The sequence below is a fragment of the Mustela putorius genome, unplaced genomic scaffold (genome assembly GCF_011764305.1).
Source record: "Mustela putorius furo isolate JIRA1106 unplaced genomic scaffold, ASM1176430v1.1 tig00537224_pilon_pilon_pilon, whole genome shotgun sequence".
Lineage (NCBI taxonomy): Eukaryota > Metazoa > Chordata > Mammalia > Carnivora > Mustelidae > Mustela > Mustela putorius.
In genome coordinates, this window is record NW_025422365.1 from 61,145 (window position 1) to 66,350 (window position 5,206).

Genomic DNA, 5,206 nt, shown 5'->3' on the forward strand with positions numbered 1-5,206 from the left:
TTTTAGTAATGCGCCCATGAATCTAGGCAAATCCTAAAGTACAGCGTCCTATCCACCCTGGAGGAAGCCAGGGCCACAGGTTGGTTCCACATATCCAGTGGGTTCTGTTGGAGCTGGCCATCTAATGCCAGGTCACCTTACCCAATCAGTAGCAAAACATTCAGTAGCCTGGAGTACTATTATTTGGGAACATATTTCTAATGATAGCCATCCTTGATACTGTGTGTTATTTGTCCAAGTATCCTACGTATGATTCTTTTGTTCCCAGCATAAAACTGCCTTTTAACTGAGCTGTCCAATCATGGGTGTGAACCACAAATATGTATCCCGGATCTGATATATGCCATCTTCAGTATAGCGATAAGGAGGGTTTTGTAACTTAGGCCCATATTTGATTGGGGAGTTATGTCTTGATAGCAATCCCCTTTCCTTCCAAATAGCTCCATGGGCATGTAGTACCAGGAAAGCATATTTGGAGTCAGTATAAATGTTAATTCTTAGACTTTGGCAATTGCAAAGTGCTAGTGAGCACTATGGCACACCTAGCTTTTCTTATTTTTTTCTATGAAAACTACTGTCATCCGAAAACCAACTGTCATTCATATTTTTAACAGGGGCATCTTAAATCTGGCCAGATAGAGTAAGCAAGATCAATAACCCTTTTTGCTCTATAGAGAAAGAAGTACAGTGGTCAGGTTCAGGCATACAGGTAACTAGGTTTAAAGTTTGACAAGTTTTATTTCTGGCATATCTGTTAATGTAGCCCAGTATTTAATAAGTTGGCCTCCATCATCCATTGGTGGCCTTTGGCTTCTAAGACAAATCTGGACCTGATGTGAAGTCATTACAGTCAGGGACTGTTCCATAGTGAGCTTTGAGGCTCTTTTATAGGAGGGCTGTTCCATGCTTAGCTAAAGCATCTGTTTGCAATTGCACCTCAACAGAGGTGGCCTCTAGGATAAATATGACTAAGGGATGAAACCAATAAGAAGACCTTTGAGTGGTCCAGCCTTAACAATATCCTGATTACAGAGGATCACTGGCAAGTGAGAAAACTTGTCAAGAGATAAGGGGAGTTCCCCATGCATCATTCAATCCACTCATAAAGAAAGTGGGGTAATCCATTATCTCCACAAGTCCATGGTTAATACTATGGAGTGCGATAGGTTGGCTTTTAGGCAATTTCCTTATCCCAGCCACACACAAGGTGTTAGTCAAGTTATACAATTGTAGGGGAATCAATCCCATTTTTCCAGTTGTTTAATCATGTGCTGTGGGGTCTGCTAATATCCCCACAAAATAATAAGATCAACTAAAGAAGCTATTGTGCAACTTCTCTGAAGTTTACCTCTAATTGTTTAGCTTAGGTAAACAAACATTTAAAGACAATCAAGTCTAGAATTTAACATCCATAAAGGTGTGTTACTAAAACAATTTTTCTCTCTAAAATAACCCTCATTTACAGAGATAGCCAAATCAGGACTAATTCACTTGTGAAACAAGTCCAGTTTTGACAAACTTGGCCTAATTATTTACATAAGCTCAGCAAGAACAGTGAGTGTGATCAATAGATCTTTTAGAATCTGCTTTGCTGGAACTTTGTATAAGGAATCTCTAGGTTGAACTTTTAGTAGCCTCTCCGGGCCAGAAGCCAAGCCCTGTACTTGCCATGAGGCATGCCTGCAATACCTTTGGGCGAATTCCTCTTCTGAGGCTGCACCTACCAAGGAGTGACATTCTTTACTCACCTGGTGAGGCTGCTGGGAACTCTGTAAGCAAGGTATCAGGCCAACAGTCCCAAGGGGCTTTATGGCTCCAGGTTTCATAAAGTCAACCTTAGTTCCTTTAAACTGTCTGGTCATATGTGAGTCTTTTCAAATATGACATCCCAGTCAAAGCCTTGGTAAAATAACCAGTTTCCAATGGTGTCCTGTTACAAGGAGAACAGATTCTTATTGAACTTATGCAAATGACTGATTGCCATGGAAGAATGAATACTTACTGAGACCTTTTGGTTTCAGAGGGTTCAGATAGAGAGAAAAGCTTGAATGCTTTGAGCACTTTTATAAATGAGCACTTTTACATCTCTATAAGTAACAGATAACTAGGAGGGAGTATCCTTAGTCTGGAAGAGCAAACATTAGAGAGAACCAGCAATGTTTAAAGTAAGACAAAACATTAAGAGACACAACACTATAATCTTTTAGTTCACTTAGTCCCATGTTACTAATTCTGGTGAATGCGGCTTTAGTCAGTTCTGGAAATTCTTACCCATTTCAGTTTTGGGATTTTCAAGCATATCAAATATCTGTATTTGTCCTGAAAGTCCTTTATAGGAATATCCTTGAAGATAAAACTCATTTTACAAGAGAATTAAAACAATTATAAATGACAAAAACTCAGAATGGATATGGTTAGAGCTAAAGAGACACGGGAGTTTACAATTTAGCTGCAAGGAAATCAGGTTATTTCTGTGATACATAACATTTCCATAATTACAGTATCAAGCGGTGATCTCTCAAAACATTAAAACTTTAGGAAGTGCGTAGAATCTCTAGAATAGTTATAGCATTTTCCCAAATGTAACCCAAGATTTATCATTGGTTCAGTAGTACTTCATGAGCAACTTCACATACCAAGGAAAAGCCTGAGTTAAAGAGATTTACGATTTAAATCTTGTCAACATTTGCTAAAATCTTAGAAAGTTTTAAAGCACATGCCTAAATATAATTAGGGATGTTAAACACCTGATAAAACTGAACATAGAAACTCGTTTTTCTGAGCAGGCAAAGAGAAAACCATTTACATTTTCTTAACAGCAGATCAATTGATCTAAGAAAACATTGTCCTTTTGAACAGAGAATTTCAGTCTTGTACCAATATACCTTTAAAACCCATTCATTTCAATCTTAATCCATTCTTGACCATAGCTAAAATTCCTTTTCTGAAGATTTCCCTTCACAAACCTTCTACAACTTTCCTTTGCATTCAGGTTTTGTCCCAAGCCATTTCCTTCTAAACAACCATCTCATTTAGGACAAAATTACCTTCCTTTACCTTCAACAAAATGTATTCCCATTCCTTAAATCTTTCTTACATATCTCCTACTTTCCTACATACAGAGTTTCCCTTTATTTCCATCAGTCTTAGTTACACTAAGCAGAACTTTGTATTCTTAGAAACACCTTTAGTTATTAACCAATTGTGAACTGTTACAACAGAATTCTTCAGGTGGCAATTTATGAATCAGTTAAGTAGAAAACAAGCTTACCAGCAGATTTAAATACTCTTAGTTTCTTTGCAGTAAGAAGTCAAAAGCACAAACCTACATTCAATAATTAACGACTTAGCATTTTATCCTGTTTGGTTAAGACCTAGATGTCCACAATTTAATTCCATTTGTCATCCAAGCAAAACTTTAAAACTTTCAGGTTACCAAAGACTTTGAAAGCTACTTCAGCAATTACCCATTAGAAATTTGAGACAGACAATTAACCATCAGTTTAGTCATTTCTTTGCTAACAAATTTTAACAAGTAACACAAGCTTATTTGACCTTCAGTAAACTTTGATAGAATAAAAGCTTCACATTTACTGCTGTTAACTTAAAAGACAGGTCTTAATTAAACCAACAAACTTAACTTAGTTCCAATAGTGATTTATGTTCCACCTGGGCCCACTCCACTTTGAATGTTTACCTGAGACATGCGTGGGAAGATCTGGAGTGGGGAGTGTTAGGTCCAGGGGGTGCTCTTCTTGCTCCTTTACAGTGGAGAGAGAAGGAGCCGTGGTGCATGATCTAGAGGCTAGTCATGCAGGTTGCACGCGCGTTGGTACAGAAACACAATAAGGGGGAAACAGAAGAAAGAAAGTGCTGCCAGGAGGCAGAGAAAAGATTCCCGGTTTTAGAGCTCATAAGCCCCAACAGAGGAGCAGACACCATGCTTTCCCACCAGCAAGGGGGAAGGGGTTAGGCAGTCCAAGTGAGGCCAGAGAACACAGGGAAACTTCCCCGAAACAAAGAGAGTTTCGGCAGCTGCTTGGGAATATTCCTTATGGTCTCTGTCTCGAGTTAGACCAACCCCAGTTGGCTCCAGTTATAGCCATTAACACGGGAAGTGAGTGAGGGAGAAGCCCCCACATCTATTAGGAGAAACAGAGAAATAAAGCCAGAGTCCCCTTTGCTAGGGATGGCCCAGCAACCTGGGTTTACTAGAAGAAGGCTTATTTACCTAATTACCATCCAATATGTCAGGAGAACGTTTACTAGCTGACTCATTTGAGCAAACACATTTCACAAAAGCCCCTTAGTCTAGGGTCCTGGTGTAGAGCAATGAAGGCCTAGGTATGAGCAGTGAAGGTATCCTAGGTCCATTTGCCCTGTTTCCTGCAGAGGAGATCTAACTGATAGATCCCACTGAGGCCATGCAGTGTTACAGGAGCTCAGTCCTTTCCTAAGTTTTGCAATCCAAATCATTTCCAGTGGGTTAAAAGGCACCCCAAGGTACAGTCCTTGGGAACTGAAGCAGCCTACTGAGGCCATGCTTCCAGAAAAGTAAAGAAGGTCCATTACCAAATCCCCCGACTCCTGGGTGGTGTCCCACACAGGGTATGTCAGAGGTTTTAGGTGTCAAAAGCGACCTGAGGCGTCCATCAAGATACCCTATTGATCACCATCCCCTCTTCCCCAGAAGGCATTCCTGCCGTAAGAGGCCCTGGAGGGGTGCCAGCGTCCCTCCACTTCCCCATCGCATCCTAGGCTACAGATGGGTGCCTGGTGAATGGACTAAAATGCTTGTGCCATGCTATCGTATGTCCTGAAGACTGCATACTGTTTTGCCATATTAACCCATGGAAGTACTAGAAAAGTTTGGCAAGGGGAAATTACCCAATTTCATAGCTTTAAGCGGTTTGCAGAAGACACTGACGAGAAACAGTAAAGATTGAAATCCATCATGGTCTATGCGACATTCCAACACATGTGGTCCTTACAGCCAACTTCCCTAGGAAACGGTCCCTGGTTGCGTTTTAATTCAATCGGGTACTAGTTTCGGCCGGCTCCCAGTGGAGGTCCCGCGGCCAGAAGTGGCTAGACCAGGGATGTGGAGGGGATCACATTAGATCAATCAGGAGGAAACCTCACACGGGAGTCTTAAGATTGGCAGCTGTCCTGGTGACTTAGGTGGCTGTCCCGTGCCCAAGAGAGA